Here is an 18,531-nt window from a genome sequence, read left to right on the forward strand (position 1 = left end):
TATATATATATATATATATATATATATATATATATATATATATATATATATATATATCTTTAAACAATCATACTCAGCTAGGTGGATGCAGCATCGGACTGATGATGCATCCGTCACCTCTGCACGGAGCCATCAAACACGGCCAATGGCTCGGTTCGCTCAGCTCCCCAAGCAGAGAGCAGCTCTCCCCTCTGCCCCCAGCGCTCACTGGAGCGCCGAGCTGTGGAGGGGCAGGGGCAGCCATCTCAGGCTCTCAGCGGCTTGCTGAATTGCACTCCTGCGACCCATAGAAGCCCAGACAAATAAGCTTAGGCTGGACTTTTCCTTTAACTGCTACAGTCAAGTAACACAAGTCCTGCTCCTGCCTGCAATTGGGCAGTGAAAGGAGAAGCACACTTGTAGGCTCACTTATCACACTGTTCTCTCCTTCAATCAGCAGGTAGCACTACAGCACAACTGAATGTCTCCTTGTGATGCTTCTCCATTGTGCAGCCTGAACTCTGCTGTGCAGCTAATTGCAAGAGGTTGATCAGTTAATTGTCTGTCTATTTTCAAACAGTTGGCCCCATAGATTTTACACACACACACACACAGCAGGTAAAATAAGTATAGAACACGTCACCATTTTTCTAGGTAAATATAATTGTAAAAGGTGATATTGACATGAAATTTTCACCACATTTCGGTAACTTATAAAGAAAGGGAGGTGCAAAAAGGCATGGAAAGCCAGAACACCAGCTGAAAGCCATCAGTAATTAGAAAGCAAGCCTGCCCCCCTCGTCAGTGCAACTATAAGCTGGTTCAGTCTCAACTGATGGCCTATAAAAAAATAAAAAAAAGGTGTCTCATTACCCAGGTGTCACACAAACATACATCTCATGATGGGTAAAAGCAAAGAGCTCTTTCAAGACCTTTGCAACCTTGTTGCAAAACATTGATGGCATTGGTTACAGAAGGATTTCCAAACTTTTGAATGTTCCAGTGAGCACTTTCGGGGCCATAATCCATTAGTGCAGGGATATGCATTTAGCAGACGTCCAGCTGTTGCAGAACTACATGTCCCATGAGGCATAGCAAGACTAAGCCACAAGCATGACAACCAGAGGCATGATGGGACTTGTAGTTTTGCAACAGCTGGAGGCCCACTAATTGCATATCCCTGCATTAGTGGAAAGATCATCATTTCACCATAAACGCGCCAGGCATGCCCCGCAAGGTTTCTGACAGAGGAGTGAAAAGAATTATCAGAATATAAGAGCCAAGGACCACTTGGAGAGCTTCAGAAAGACCTGGAATTAGAAGGTACAATTGTTTCAAAGAAAACAATAAGTACTCCATGGCCTGTATGCACGCTCACCACGCAAGACTCCATTGCTGAAGAAAAAGCATGTTGAAGCTTGGCTAAAATTTGCTGTGCAACATTTAGACAAGCCTGTGAAATACTGGGAGAATCTAGTCTGGTCAGATGAGACCAAAATGGAACTCTTTGAATGCCATAATACACACCATGTTGTTTGGAGGTCAAATGGCACTGCACATCAACCCCAAAAACATCCTCATACCAACAGTGAAGTTTGGAGGTGGGCACATCATGGCGTGGTGCTGTTTTTCATCATACGGTTTTGGCAAACTTTATATCATTGAAGGAAGGATGAATGTAAAATACGTACCAAGAAATTCTTGATAAAAATCTACCACCATCTACAAGGATGAAGAAGATTAAAATAAGGGTGGACATTTCAAACAATGGTCCCAAAACACAAAGCCAAAGGAAACTCAATTTGTTACAAAGAAAAAAAAAAAAAAAAAAAAAAAAAAAAAAAAAGCTGCTAGATTGCCCCAGCCTTGACTTGAATCCAGTAGAAGGTCTATGGAAAGAACTAAAAAGATCAGAGTTCATAGAAGAGGCCCACAAAACCTTCAAGATTTGAAGACTGTGTGGAAGTGTGCCAAAATCATACCTGAGCAACGCATGCGACTAGTTTCTCCATACAGGAGGCGTCTTGACACTGTCATTAACAAAAGGAGTTTAGACCAAGTATTACATTTCAGTTGGCGTGTTCAATACTTTTTCCTGTTTCATTCCATTTTATTATGCATAACTTCAATTTATGAACTTAATTTGTTTTGGGTTCTTTGTATGTATGGATTGTCACCGACAGGTGTAGAAAAAAATAAAATAAAATTATATATACATACATACATACACACACACACACACACACACACACACACACACACACACACACACACACACACACACACACACACACACACACACACACACACACACCTCGCGTAACGAGCCTTAAAAATGTTCCCTCCCAACACCTATGCTAAACTAACCTGTTTAAAGCCCCATTCACACAAGCTTCCCGATCAGGTCCACCTATCAGTTTTTTAGGCGGACCCGATGTCAGAATGGACAGACTGGTTTGAGATGATAGAAAGACAACAGTAGCGCAAATAACGCATTAAAACCAAGGTATGCAGAATACCATCTCTGAATGCACAACACATCAAAACTTGAAGCAGATGGGCTACAGCTGCAAAATCCATTACCCGATGCCAGTCCTGTCAGCTAAGAATAGGAAACCAAGGTTACAATTCACACAGGCTCACCAAAATTGGACAATAGAAGACTGGAAAAACATTGCCTGGTCTGATGGGTCTCAATTTCAGCTGCAACATTCAGATGGTGGAGTCACAATGTAGCATACACAGCATGAAAACATGGATCCATCCTGCCTTGTAGCAATGATTCAGGCTGGTGGTGTAATGGTGTGGCGGATATTTTCTTGGCACAGTTTGGGCCCCTGTGTACCACTTTAGCATTGCTTAAACACCATGGCCTACCCGAGTATTGTTGCTGACCATATCCATCCCTCTATGACTACGATATAGATATAGATGTGCTTGGATTTAAGTTTGCTGCAAGTGTTTTATGTGAAGCTCTCTTTCAGGTTTAGTGGAAAAAAGGAGCCGAAACAGTTTTGTTTAAATTGGCATTCGTGTGAGCTGATTACAGAATGCCAGATGTCAGGTCAACAGGGAGGGGGAGGGGAGCAGGAGTCACTTGTAAGCGAAATCAATAGCAAGTGATGTATAGCAAAGAAAACCCTTGCCCTCCCTATTTAGAATGGTTGGAAAGTGTGTGTGTGTACATGACAATGTTCAACTGACACTGATGGGTGGGGAGGGATATATTGGTACTAGGGGTGTAATAAATAGAAATCTAGGTGCCCAAACCAAAAATGAACGATGCACTAGGCCGAAAACGATAGTTTATAAAATATATATATTTTTATATACAATTATATTAGACTTTAATTTCAATTTAAAATGAATATGAATTTATTGTAGGCACTATCAGTGCAAGAAAGTTCAAGAAAAATGCAGTCTGCAGTCTCTAACCATCTCTTGTATCATGTCTGCAATCTCTTCCTTAAACACACTGCTAATAGTATTAGCAAAATTTCCATTCGGTGCACCTCTAGCAGACATGATACAGGAGAGGGTCAGACTGAAGACATGATACAAGAGATCAATGCAGCAGTGACCCATCAGATGCAGCAGCCTGCCTGTGCTCGTGATGAAGCCTCACCAGTGCCCATCACATACAGCCCGCATGCCCTTCAACACGATCTTTCGCTGTGTGTCAGAGCTGGATCTGAATCGCCACACAGCCTCTGTAACGATGTCCCACCTCGTATGAAACACGACACAAAGATTCCTGGCATTGGATCAGTGTGCCGTCTATCACAAGAGGGGGGACCTTGTTACAGCGACAGCACAGTGATTCAGATCTGACACAGAGTTAGATCGTGCTACCAGGCACTGGGGAGGCTGCATCTCATAACACACGTGAGAAGAGGAGGGGGAACTCTGACAGGGGCGCGCCAGGATGATAGCGGTGTGGCACCCGGTGGGGTGGGTGACGGCATCCCTTTTTCGACTCCATTATCGGCACTTTTTTTTCCCCTTTCGGTGCACCACTAATTGGTACAGAATGTAATGTTTTGGTCTGTTCACATCAAGGGGCTAAAATGCCCCTTACATGGAAAGCGTTGCAGAAATCAAACCAAGGCACCCAATTCAGTATCATTTGGAAGCCAACCTAAGGTTAGAAGACCCCCTTTGAGATAGTAAGGCTGGGCTTCTTGTGGTGAAACCAGTACTTTCAAAAGTTCAGATACAGAGTCCTCTTTTTAGTAGACAATATTTTTTTTGCACTTTTCACAGTACATTTGTTTTTTGTCTTTGTTAGCGCTACATTCTTACAGTGTAGCATGACTGTCAAAGTGTGACAGTGCTGAAAGCTGAAAATTGGCATGGGCAGGAAGGGGGTGAAAATGCCCTAAACATATTTTAAAGTTTGGGCTCCATTATGCTTTGCACTCCCCATACCTCACTAGCCCGAGCGCCCTAGAATTTAGTTCTTACCCCTTTGCCCAAGTACATGAGAAAATGTCCCTGAACACCCCAACCCCCCCCCCCCCCCCCTCCTGGAGTGCCTCGTCTAGTGTCTAGTCATTCTCTCTCAGTCCTTGTATTATTAAAATCCCGTAAGAGTTGGCGTTTTTCAACACTTTTGTAGGATGTAACATTTGGGCCTTAGTTTCTGTCCTTGTACCTGTTCATAAAGCGGGAACTTTACCTAAAAAAGAGAAGTCCTGCTTTTTCCTGCTCTCCCACCCCTACACACAAAAATTCTGAAAACTTCTCTTTTTTCTGGGAAGCAGGTAACTAGTTTTGACAGATATCAGATCCTAATTCTGCTTAGATCACCTAGGTGATTCAAAACAGAAGTCTGCCCGCAACCTGCTGGGACACATCACAGGACTATGGAGGGCGAGGATCCATTCACAAGGCATAGTGCCTCATGCATGCACAGTTGGAAGCAGGCTGTGAAGTTGCAGAAGTCGCAGCTGGTTTCGCATACAGCTGTGGACCTGAAGACTGGTGAAGAACTGGCCCAGTTGAGGATGGCGGTGGATCCCTGGACTGGTAAGTGTGTTTCTTAAAAGTCATTAGCTGCAGGATTTGTACTTGCCGACTTTGTTGCCCACATTTTCTCCTGGAGTTTTATTTTAAATGAACAGGTTAAGTGACCCTTTAAACCTCTTACCCGCTTTAGAAGCCCATCTACATTCAGGCACGCTACTGAGGGCTGATGGAGAGCATCTGTCACGTTTTTCCCTTGTGCTCCCCACACAAGGCAAAAGGCAAAGCATCACTGTGCTGTACACCCATGTCAACATCTTCCTTGCATGGATGCACAGCAGAGACATATTGTGGTCTCTCCCAGGCCATAGTCCAACAACTACCAGGACTGAACTGCTGAACACTGACACACTACTAGAAGCCATTGTGGTCTCAGGTCAAATTGTGAAATCAGCTAAGACAGTTAATTCTCTCTTCACTGAAAATGGCAGAATCGGCTACTGGTTGAAAAAAAAAAATATAAAAATAAATGGTATTCAAACATTCCACTAAATCTTTTACAGTAATTAGTTCCAAACATTGCAGTAGAACATTACCACACTACATCTTTCACAGGCTGTACCTGAAACAGCCACATCACTCCAATTAGGTTACATATGACTGGTAACTAGTAAAGTTCTGACTAGTGTGATACGAGGTTACACATCAATGCAGAATAGATTTTATTAAAGTGGTTTGGTACCTAAAAATGAAAGTTCATGTTATTAAAATCAACAGTTAGCATACTTACCTAAACGAACCCTGAAAAAAAAAAATATTATTTACTTACCTTTTATTTCTGATGTTTCAGCTGACTTCCGGGTTCTCCTCCCGTGGGAGTAGGGGTGGCTATCGTCCTCGCAATGGTCCCTGGGAAATTTCCCAAGAATCCATGGGGGACATTGAAATTGCGAAATCTCGCGAGATTTCGTTCAGACGCCGGTCACGTGACGAGGGCGTGTACGAATTTGCCATTTTTAAAGTGGGCAGGCAGCTGTATCTGCCATTACACACGAGGTAGCAAGCAAACAAGTGATTGCTTCTGTGGGTTCGTTTTCATTCATTCTTTGTTCTCTGTGCTGTGTGGTTTTCGTTGCCTTGACAACGGGGTGGGAACTTCCTGGAGTTTTTCTTTCCTTGTCACTGCTCTCACTGAGCATGTGCAAGATGGAGCGGAGCATGCTGGGAGCCAGACGTCATCATATACCAGGAAGTAAATGCCTGTGGGCTTCAGACGCCCACAGTTAAAATGGAAAATGCCAGAGTAGGTTTTTATAAGTCATCCTGAAGAAAAGATTTGTCGCGCCGGGGGTCAAATAAACGCCGGACGTGGATGCCAATCGAAGCTAGCACTCACCCACCAGTGAGACAGGTAAGAAAAAAATAAAAAAAGAGCGGAATCCCACTTTAATCTAAAGAGATTAAACTGCCTGAAATTCTCTGAGGATTGTTGTTTATTTCTACAAAAAAAAAAAAATACAGCCTAATCACTTAAGGGGCAATTAAAGTCTCCACCATTGCAGGTAAACTCACCTTGTGGAAATCAGTCTCCCTTGTCTTGTGATCTAACTACAGAGAAATTGTGATCCCATCTGTACAAAGCAACAAAAATAAACCCGATCCCCAAGAAGCCAGAAAAATCACCAAGCTTTTTTTAACTGTTCATAGCAGTTACCACTTTAAAATCACTTGCTCCAATCTAGTTAGAGAAACTTGCTAGCCAAAACCAGTAATCTGTAAAGCCTCGTCACATGGCCAGATGGATATACTCCTCATTTTTATAAGACATTTAGGGAATTCCTGGTTCCTGTCCTAAAGTAGACCTTCAACCCTTTGAGGACCAAGGGACGTATTTGTCCAATGTTTTTAATTGCCTGTATCATCCGATTAAGAACTTAAAATCATTTTTTTTTTTTTGGTTTGAGTTAAAATATTAGTTCTTAAATGGTTGTCATAATTCCTCCCCCAAAAATGGCACAAGTGTGAAATGGTTTTATTTATTGTTCAAATATTCTTAAAAAGGGCAAAAAATATATAATTTTTATATTGATGACGGTAATCTTAGGTCCTCAAAAGGTTAACTCCATTTCAGCCTCTCAACCATTTGCTTCACAGGAGCATGGAAGCAAATATATTAATTATTCCTAAACCTGGTAAAGACCATAAGATATCTAGTAACTATCATCCAATTTCTCCTACAAATATAGACTTGCATCTATATTGAAAAAATGATTGCAAATAGATTTAAGCCCATCTTGCCAACATGTACCCATCTAGATCAAGTCGGTTTTACAGTGGGTAGAGCAGCAAGAGATAATACAATTAAGACATTTACACTAATGGAATATGCCCAGAAGCACACCATCCCATCATGTTTTCTATCAATAATCCAAAAGCTAGAATACATATGAACAGAATTCTTTCAGATCCTATAAATATACAGAGCGGTACCAGACAAGGATGTCCCTTTTCTCCTCTTGACTCTAATGCTAGAATTTGATCGACTACCCTGCGGCACCCTTACCCAACACATCCAAATCTGCAGACGAGCAAACGGAGATAGGACGACAGCCAGAAATCCAACATGGCACCTGGCCCCTCTCTCCCAGCACATCCGAGGCACAGACAAGCAGAAGGAAGTGGGTAAGCCCCCAGACACTCAAAAGGGAACAGAAAAGCTGCCCCCCCCCCCCGGGATATGTTATACTATACACAAAAACTGTCAGGAGTGGCGGGGCAGGGAGGATATGCTGGCTACCCTGGCTGCATTTTACTCTCAGCTGGAGGATGGATGGCCTACACAAAACCCATCTGATACCACTGACCAGCCATTTCCAGACATGGAGGAAGATGAGGAGGAGGGGGGGGGGGGGGGGGGTCTGGGAGACACAGGTCCCAGAAGACAGCAGGGACAACACAGTGCAACTCGCACATGTGCAGTAGGGAACCAGGCTGTGAAGCTGCAAGGTTTAACTTCCCGATTCCTTTACCAAAGATGGAGACATCTCCACCCGAGAGCCAGATTGGCTTTGGGTGCAGACATCACGGGGGCCCTGGACAAGTAAGTGTCCATATTTTAAGACTCAGCAGCTGCAGTATTTGTGACTGCTGAAAAAAATTAATAAATAAAAACACCACACTGCTTTAAATCAGACGATATTGAGAATCGTCTGAGAAGAAACATCTGCATTGTGGGGCTCCCGGAGAAGATGGAGGGAAGGGACCCTACTGAGTTTGTGGAAAATTGGCTCCTTGATGGAAAGGAGGTGCTCACCCTGCTCTACTCAGGCCCCTTCCATCGGTTCACCTACTCTGCACCCTATTAGCCAGGCTGCTAAATTATAAAGAAATTGTGCTTTGCCAGGGTCAGTTGCCGATGCTTCTTAATGGATGGATGCCAAAAGATCCTTGGCCAGGAGAGGGGCTGCAGGGGGGACTGACAGCATCCCAAGGGATCTAAAAAGTGAAGTTTTACCATGTTTGGCTTTGAAGCTGTAACCTACAGATACACCATAAGGCTGCTTTCACACTGGGGCGGTATTCAGGCGTTACAGCGCTAAAAATTGCGCCTGTGTAGCGCCTGAAAAAAACCGACCCCTTTCCCTCCAGTGTGAAAGCCGGAGGGCTTTCACACTGGAGCGATGCGCTGGCAGGACGGTGAAAAAAGTCCTGCTAGCCGCATCTTTGGAGCAGTGAAGGAGCGGTGTATTAACCCTTTTCGGCCGCTAGCGGGGCTTAAAACCACCCCGCTAGCGCCCGCAGACCGCCGCTAAAACGACGGTAAAGCGCCGCTAAAAATAGCGGCGCTTTACTGCCGACGCCGCTCCCGCCCCAGTGTGAAAGCAGCCTAAGTGCTGAGAGTAAGCGCGTTTACTGCAAACTTTTGCAAGGCATTACCATTTGCCATCTACCAGTTTCAACCAAGCAGATCTTTATTGTGTTGATTACAAGTTGAGTTGTTCAGAGCAATCCTATGTTTTCTATCTTTACCCAATTTCCTTTTTTTTTTTCCTGCAACCCCCACCCTTCTACTTACTGTCCTGTGGGGCTAGTCCTTGCAGGTCTAGGGCTTCACCAGCGGGGGCACCATAATTCTTTGTTTAACATTTTCCCTTATCGTTTCAATATACTACTGCCATGATTCCAGTACTGGGAGAACAAGCACACAGTCACGAAGGACTGAGATGTGGATGAGCTCTATCACCAAAATATTGCACTGTATCTCAGGTTCTCTCTGCCTATGTGGTTTGGCAGGGCAAGACTGCACTGCCCCAGGCACCCATGGTGCACGAGATGCCTTACCATACAATGCCTGTCCTGTATAACTGCAGTTAAATGAGTACTGTCCCTCTGCTTTCATGGAATATTAGGGGCATTCAGGGCCCTCTTAAATGTGACATGGTATCCACTATTCTTAAAGTATTACCCTGCCATATATGCTTCTCAGGAGACTCATCTGGTGCCAAAGACCGTGTTGAGTATGAACTTTTCCTGGGTGGATGGGTGTACCATTCTACTCCTACCTCTTACTCCAGAGGGGTGAGTATAATGGTGCATCGCTCTAGATTTTAAAACGTTGGATAAATTGATATGGGGGGGGGGGGGGGGGGATATGTGATTGTACTGTGCAGAATGTATCAATTGAAGTGTATACTTGCTGCCTTATATGTACCACCACCTTTTAAATCTGAGGTATTGATAACGCCATTGACGTCCCAACTGGGCAGCCCTGACATACATACCCCTTATTATAGTGGAGAACCAAAACTGCTATATGGACCCAGTTTTGGACAAACATCCACCTTCGGTGACAGCCCGCAAAAAATTGCCTGAAAGGCACTGTGGAAATTCACAGAGGCGGTAGGATGGACTGACCCGTGGAGAAGCCATAACCCACAGCAGAAATAATTCTCCCGTTTTTCAAAACCACACCTCTCCCTATCAAGGATTAACCTCTGTCTGTGTACACCCCAAACATCACACTTATTGCAAGATATCCAGTATCTGGTGAGGTGAGTGTCGGACCACTCACCCCTGTTGGTCTCCACATTTGCCAAACCTGCCATGACTTTACCAAGGGCACCATGGAAACTTAACGCATTCTGGCTAAATTTCCCCTCCTATGTACAGATATCAGCTGAGATACCTGGGTTCTGGCAGCGCCACACAGATCACCCCCGATTTAAATTTAACTTGGGAAACATTTAAAAAGAGCTTTTCTCAGGTATTCTAATCACTGAGGTCACATGCACTACATCCAAAACAAGTGCTCAAAAGGTACAGGCTGTGCAGCTGCTAAGTTGGTTGGAGACAGAGTTTATAGCTAACCCTTCTGATGCCGCTAGGGAGGCCCGGTTGGCAGCTCAGGAGGTGATTAACCGGATCACTGGCTCAGCTGCTGACAGGAAATGATTTAATAGACTGGCTTTCTAAGATGCAAACAGGCCGACTGCTCGCAAAAATTGTGAAGGCTTCTCAGTCTTCCCCATCCATCGGTGCTTTGCGCACTGAGGTGGGGGAAGTTGGCAAATATCCCCACCTCACATTATGCAAAGTTTTCCATGTATTCTAATGGCTCTAGTTTACACCATGCAGTCAGTTTCCGATGCAGAAACTGACCCCGCCCCCAGGTGCCACCCATTGCAGGTGTGTCGTCCACACTGGCCAAGTCCTCCACTCCCTCCTTGCTGCGATCTGTGTCATGGAGCTGAAATGCAGGGGCTGCAGTAACAATGTCTTGCCTTCTGTGGTAGACAGCACACTGATCAAACATTGTTACTGCGGCCCGGGCAATTCAAATCTGCTCCATGACACAAAGATCACTGCTCTCATCTGGGCACAGGTAGGCTCTGCATATGATGGGTACTGGTGAGGCTGCATTGATATCTTGTATCATGTCTGCTAGGAGGTGCACCGAATGGAAATTGTGCTAATACTATTAGCAGTGTGTAAATGACTGGAGGACAGGATACAAGAAATGGTCAGAGACTGCATTTTTCTTGACCTTTATTGCATTAAAAAGATGCCAATAAACAGGCAACAATAACTTCATATTGGTTTAAATTGATGATATTAATTAAAAAGTCGAATACAATTATATATAAAAATATAAATATTTTTTTATAAACTGCCATTTTCGGCAAAGTGCATCCTGCATTTTTGGTTTCGGCACCAAAATTTCCATTCGGGGCACCCATAATATAAAAACGTATCCAGGGCCTTTTTGCCTTTAGAGAATAGGTGCAGGAACTCAACCAGGTCTCCCCACCAAACCATATTGAATGGTGGGTGTGGCCGAATTGAACCAACAGCGGCAATAAATACCAGAAAGATGTTATGTGCGGAGTTCAGGGATCTGCCATGTACAACGTGCAGTTTTAGCAGTAATCTATGCAAAGTTCAGGAGTGTGCTACATACATAGTGATGTTCTAAGGGTGCCTTATGCAGTGTGCAGGGTTCTGCACTCTCACAGGCTGTCCACATCTTGCCTCCACCCCTCCTCAGCTCTGACCTTTGCACCACTCTCTCCCATATTCAAACCTCTGCACACATCTCCCACCTCAGTCATCTCCTCCTTTTCCCTTGTTGCAAACAATGAGAGGTCATTTATGCACAATGCAGATCCTCCTAAACCGTCCAGCAGTCAAATCTCTCAAACTCACAGTTGCCGCTGCAGTGCTTAACCAGTTCCCGACCAGCACACGCCGATGTACGTCGGCAGAATGGCACGAGCAGGCATATTGGCATACAGGTACGGCCAATCTTTAATGCCGCCCTGCCATCGCGCCGAAATATGTAGAAGAATACGTATTGGCCTAAACTGAGGGAAAAAAATTATTTTATATATTTTTGGGGAATATTTATTATAAATAAAAGTAAAAAATAATGCGTTTTTTTCAAAATGGTCGCTCTATTTTTGTTTATAGCGCAAAAAATAAAAACCGCAGGGGTGATCAAATACCACCAAAAGAAAGGTATATTTGTGGGGAAAAAAAAAAAAGGAGTACATTTTGTTTGGGAGCCACGTCGCATGACCGCGCAATTGTCAGCTAAAGCGACGCAATGCCGAATCGCAAAAAGTGGTCTGTACTTTGGCCAGCAAAATGGTTTGTGGGCTGAAATGGTTAATTCTTGTCCCGAGAACCTGCCACTTTCCCCCTCCCACTAGTTCTTAGTGGACTGGTGCCTCATCTGCCTCTGAAGCCAACATAAACAGGCCAGCATGAAGAGCATGGGCAGTATAATTGTGATCATCTGAAGTGGAAAGAAGCACAGGAAGTTTTCCAAAGTCTCCTCCTGCAATGCAACCCACTAAAGGAACAATAATAATTGCAGATGTAGTCCAAAAATCCTGGAAATTTCCCTGCAGTGCTGCACTGATCCTCCTTCTGAAAACCATGTGTTATATATTGACATCAATGGTACAAAGATCTCTCCCCCAATTATGCAGCTGGTGAAATTATTTTTAAACGGATGGATATGTGCACAGGCAGTGGTATATAAGCCGTTATGAAGGCAGTTAACCCGGATTGTGTCTTTAAAGTTCAGCCTGAAAAAGGATTTCCTGGTACAAGGTCTGTTTCAAGCAATTAGACTAGAAGTTACATGTTGGATGTACAACAATGTAGCCGATTGTTGTGGTAACACAGATGCCCATTCCATCAGAGCAAACACTGTAAATATCTTTGTCCAATAGATATAGGTAACTTACTGTGGGAATGACAGGTGCACAAAAGAGTTTCCAAGAAAGACAAACATGCCTGGGGTTGTGGACAAAGGGTTTAGAGAGTAAAAAACAACAAGAAGAAAAAGAACTATCACCTTTTTCCCTGAAAGGTTTAGGTTACTGAGGTGTAAAAAATATTTTGGGTGACAGCAGTCTTAATGGGAGACGACACTGACCCCCCCCCCCATATTATGGATTCATCATAGTAAGGTCTTGCTTTGCAAATAGCACTGTCACAAGACAAAAAGTTCTAATTCAAAGTACAGCAGAGAGGTTCTTTGGTTTTACAGAACCAACCCACAAAGAAAGTGTCCCAAACATATGGAAGTTGGAACCAAGCAAGAGGTGCATATTACATGTTCAGGGATGTATAGCAGTGGATCAGTCTTCATGTGTGCAGTGAACATGTGCCCCCAGGGTAGAAGGGCCCACTGTGCCCTGACACACTGCTCACATGAAGTAGAAATTGGTCCATAACATTTCCTTGTGCCCCATGGGAACAGGTGTGTGTCCATAAAAAGAATCTGTCATCCATTTCTATTACGAGGGAAGTTTATATTCTTTGTAAGAGGGCGTTTCAGGAGGTACACGCCCCACGCTTCTATGCGAGTGACTGGTGGTCTCTATCGCCACCGAGAACCAGAAGCTATGTGTTAACACAGTTTTCGGTTCTCTGAGCAGTGAACTGACAGATCGTCTGTTCATACAGAGTATGAACAGCGTCTGTTGGAAATGTCCCCTCACTTCCTGTCCTGAAAATATAACAGGATGTGAGGGGAATCTCCAATGGTACATGCACAAATAATCTCTTTAACCAACCCATACCATGTTCAAAAAATAAATATTGGAAAAAAAAAAAAAAAAAAAAAAAAAAGTTTAGGCCTACTAAATTTCTTTAAAAAAATATAAGTAGATGAAATTTATTTTAGGATTCCATCCTTCAGGAATGTCTTCGCAAGTTTGAAAAACAATCTTTAAAGGCATGCCCAACAACAAGCTGCGTCAGCTGAAGAGGAAGGCCATGTTCAGACAGCAAGAGGAAACACTGGTCCTAACCGACCAAACAAGCTGACGACAGGGGAGGTCTACGGGCTCTTGTTTTTCTAGTACGCCTCCCCGGAAGTCAAATAGATGTGTAGATTTAAATGTCTCCACATGTCTATTTAAACGCCCACATCCTTTTAAAAGCAATTACGCCGACAACAACAGCCATCCGCACAGTTTAGCAAAAGCAGCAAGAATATTCTTTACACACTATATATTCTCTGACTCATGCATGAGAAACCATAACGCAGCAGCCGCACTGTGTGCAAAGATTAATGGGAAGATAAAGCCATGTAGCAAATATGTCTGCTGCCAACTACACATATAAACACAGCTACCCATCTGGCCTACAAATTTTAGCTGTATACAGTTCAACACATCCACATGAAGCCCTATGGCTGAACACATCACAGAGCAAACCAGTATAAGCCAGCAAATACAATGCATGTTAATAGGTGCACTAGCCAGACTGAGAATATAAACATACACTGCTATGCAAGATACAAAGCGCATCTCCCTAACCTCACCCAACCGCTGGGTACTCAATGATTTCCACAGGGATTGGAATACCTGGCCACATGGGTGTAGATTGGGGGAGGAGTTGAAGCCAGTAGTATGGGTATGATGTGTAGGGTGGAGAGATGAGCAGGTACAAGCTTGGAATGCAGGCTCACAGTAGACAAAGCATTTTAAGTAATATAGGCGAGGGGATTACTATTAAACAGGGGTAATGCCTCCCTCGGGTATAAAGTCTGTGATTGGCTCTCAGCTGTTCTATATTTAAACTAGAAGTAGATAAAAAAAAATCTGGGTAGTGAAAACAAAGTATATGTTGCTGCGACACTATGTGGCAGGTACACATTATAGGGAATAAGGGGTGTACAGGGTATGAAGGGAGTTAGGACAGCCTATAAAGAAAGGGGTGGAGCAGTAGGTAGAAAGTACAGGCTAAGATGGAGGGGGTATAGACTAGGATTCAGAAAGCAGAGTAGTTGGAGGGGCCCCAAGAGGGAGCTATAGTACAGGCTTGGTGGGCAGGGGGTGTACAGACTATGAGGGGGGTTGTAGCTATATAGACTACGGGGGGGGGGGGGAAGAAGAGAGATAGATAATATATATATATATATATATTACCGGGGGGGGGGGGGGGGAGGAAGAAGAGAGATATATATAGACTACGGGGGGGGGGAAGAGATATATATATAGACTACGGGGGGGGGGGGGGGGGGGGAAGAAGAGATATATAGATATAGACTACGGGGGGGGGGGGGGGAAGAAGAGAGAGAGATATAGATATAGGCTACGGAGGGGGGGGGGGGATATAGGCTACGGAGGGGGGGGGGGGATATAGGCTACGGAGGGGGGGGGGGATATAGGCTACGGAGGGGGGGGGGATATAGGCTACGGAGGGGGGGGGGGGGATATAGGCTACGGAGGGGGGGGGGGGGATATAGGCTACGGAGGGGGGGGGGGATATAGGCTACGGAGGGGGGGGGGGATATAGGCTACGGAGGGGGGGGGGGATATAGGCTACGGAGGGGGGGGGGGGATATAGGCTACGGAGGGGGGGGGGGGAATATAGGCTACGGAGGGGGGGGGGGGAATATAGGCTACGGAGGGGGGGGGGGGGGAATATAGGCTACGGAGGGGGGGGGGGGGAATATAGGCTACGGAGGGGGGGGGGGGAATATAGGCTACGGAGGGGGGGGGGGAATATAGGCTACGGAGGGGGGGGGGAATATAGGCTACGGGGGGGGGGGGGGAATATAGGCTACGGAGGGGGGGGGGAATATAGGCTACGGAGGGGGGGGGGGAATATAGGCTACGGAGGGGGGGGGATATAGGCTACGGAGGGGGGGGGATATAGGCTACGGAGGGGGGGGGATATAGGCTACGGAGGGGGGGGGGATATAGGCTACGGAGGGGGGGGGATATAGGCTACGGAGGGGGGGGGATATAGGCTACGGAGGGGGGGGATATAGGCTACGGAGGGGGGGGATATAGGCTACGGAGGGGGGGGATATAGGCTACGGAGGGGGGGGATATAGGCTACGGAGGGGGGGGATATAGGCTACGGAGGGGGGGGATATAGGCTACGGAGGGGGGGGATATAGGCTACGGAGGGGGGGGATATAGGCTACGGAGGGGGGGGATATAGGCTACGGAGGGGGGGGATATAGGCTACGGAGGGGGGGGGGATATAGGCTACGGAGGGGGGGGGGGATATAGGCTACGGAGGGGGGGGGGGATATAGGCTACGGAGGGGGGGGGGGATATAGGCTACGGAGGGGGGGGGGGATATAGGCTACGGAGGGGGGGGGGGATATAGGCTACGGAGGGGGGGGGGGATATAGGCTACGGAGGGGGGGGGGGGATATAGGCTACGGAGGGGGGGGGGGATATAGGCTACGGAGGGGGGGGGGGATATAGGCTACGGAGGGGGGGGGGGATATAGGCTACGGAGGGGGGGGGGGATATAGGCTACGGAGGGGGGGGGGATAGGAGGGGGGGATATAGGCTACGGAGGGGGGGGGGATATAGGCTACGGAGGGGGGGGGGGATATAGGCTACGGAGGGGGGGGGGGATATAGGCTACGGAGGGGGGGGGGATATAGGCTACGGAGGGGGGGGGGGATATAGGCTACGGAGGGGGGGGGGATATAGGCTACGGAGGGGGGGGGGATATAGGCTACGGAGGGGGGGGGGGATATAGGCTACGGAAGGGGAGGGGGGATATAGGCTACGGAAGGGGAGGGGGGATATAGGCTACGGAAGGGGAGGGGGGATATAGGCTACGGAAGGGGAGGGGGGATATAGGCTACGGAAGGGGAGGGGGGATATAGGCTACGGAAGGGGAGGGGGGATATAGGCTACGGAAGGGGAGGGGGGATATAGGCTACGGAAGGGGAGGGGGGATATAGGCTACGGAAGGGGAGGGGGGATATAGGCTACGGAAGGGGAGGGGATATAGGCTACGGAAGGGGAGGGGGGATATAGGCAACTATGATGAGGGGGTTGTAAAGGGGAGGTTAGAGCCTAAGAGGGAGATCCAGTACAGGCTGCAGGGGGTACAGACTATGATGATGAGGTTGTAGCACAGGCTGGGGGGGGGGGGGGGAGTGTATAAGCTAAGGAGGGAGGGGTAGAGCCTAAGAGGGAGATCTAGTACAGGCTGCAGAGAAGGGGGGGGGTACAGTCTATGAAGAGGGGGTTGTAGCACCGGCTGTGCAAGGGGGGGAGCCTAAGAGGTACAGGCTGTGCAGAGGGGGGTGTAGTACAGGCTGTGCAGAGGGGGGGAGGGGGGTGTAGTACAGGCTGTGCAGAGGGGGGGAGGGGGGTGTAGTACAGGCTGTGCAGAGGGGGGGAGGGGGGTGTAGTACAGGCTGTGCAGAGGGGGGGAGGGGGGTGTAGTACAGGCTGTGCAGAGGGGGGGAGGGGGGTGTAGTACAGGCTGTGCAGAGGGGGGTGTAGTACAGGCTATGCAGAGGAGGGAGGGGGTGTAGTACAGGCTAAGAGGGAGATCTGGTACAGACTGTGGGGGAGGGGGGAGTATATAGGCCCAGGCTATGGGCCGGTGATGAGGGGGAAGGGGCGCTGACTGTGACCGTGTGAGGAGAAGCAGACCCTCCTCTCTCCCCGGGTCCCGTACACAGAATGATGGAGGAAGATGGCTGCTGGGCCTGAGCGAACAAAGCTGCGGCCTGGGCCCGTAGTCTCCCCTCCTCCTCCCGGGATGGGGGTGTTCCGTACAGCCGCCAATACCCACCTGGTCTTATGGAGCGCTCTTCTCTGCGGACTACAATGGGATGCCGGGCACGGGACGGGCGCTTGGTGATCGGGATAGCGGCGGATTGAAGGCGACTCAGCTCCGGCTTCGCCTCTCTCCTCCGTCTTTTTCGCTGTGTATTTTCTCCTCTGGTCCCGCCCCTCTCTCTGCCGTCAATCATTGGACGAGAAGAAGAACAAGGAGGGAGGGCCCTGTCTGAGGAAAGCCAACAGCGGCCTCTGCAGCCTCCCAGTGGAATTACAACAACACAGCCCCTGTCAGGTGCTCTGTCAGTGCACAGCCACCTCCTGTAAATGGAGTCGGGCTTTCCTCCTGTGATGATATTCATAGCTTCTCTAATATTTCCCAATGTCTTCATAAATTTCAAATAATCATTAACTACTTCAGCTCAGGGAAGATCTTACCCCCTTTCATGACCAGGACATTTGTTGCTATTTGGCGCTGCGCTACTTTAACTGGTAATTGCGCAGTCATGCACCACTGTACCCACATGTCATTTATATCATTTTTTGTTCCCACAAATAGAGCTTTCCTAGCCCACCTCAGGTCAGCACACAATAGGTTAAATCATCCTCTGGAATCCACAGGACCACCTCTTCCTAGCTAAATAAAAGACAGCCCCTCCCCCCACTGAAGCGTTCTTTTTTTTGGTCATGCTCCAGGCCACCCGTTGATTGCAATTCATAAGTACTATGGTTACTGCAAGTATATCCCCCCCACCGCCGCACACCACCAATGTTGCCAATCGCCCATTAAAGTGGTTGTATACCCACATTTTTAACTTTTACCTACAGGAAAGCCTATAATAAGGCTTACCTGTAGGTAAAAAAAATATCTCCTAAACCTGTACGGTTTTGGAGATATTCCCCTCGGTATGCGCCGCTGACTGCAGCGGCGCATGCGCACAAGGGGTTTCTCGCCATCAAAATCCGGCAGCAGCCGAGCGGCCGGACTGCAATCTCCCGCGCGCATGCGCGGGAGTGACGATAT

General features: G+C 47.0%; 1 protein-coding gene across 1 annotated transcript in view; it reads right to left on the reverse strand.

Moving 5' to 3' along the window:
- The window catches only part of PRRC2B (proline rich coiled-coil 2B), a gene marked incomplete in the record, with an annotated part of 197,601 nt that extends 179,914 nt beyond the window's left edge, over positions 1–17,687 (reverse strand). The window contains 1 exon segment of the mRNA XM_077477969.1: positions 17,521–17,687.
- Between the last annotated feature and the right edge of the window lie 844 nt (positions 17,688–18,531).

Source organism: Lithobates pipiens, unplaced genomic scaffold (genome assembly GCF_037356315.1).
Source record: "Lithobates pipiens isolate NorthernLeopardFrog02 unplaced genomic scaffold, aLitPip1_a1.2 Scaffold_1, whole genome shotgun sequence".
NCBI lineage: Eukaryota > Metazoa > Chordata > Amphibia > Anura > Ranidae > Lithobates > Lithobates pipiens.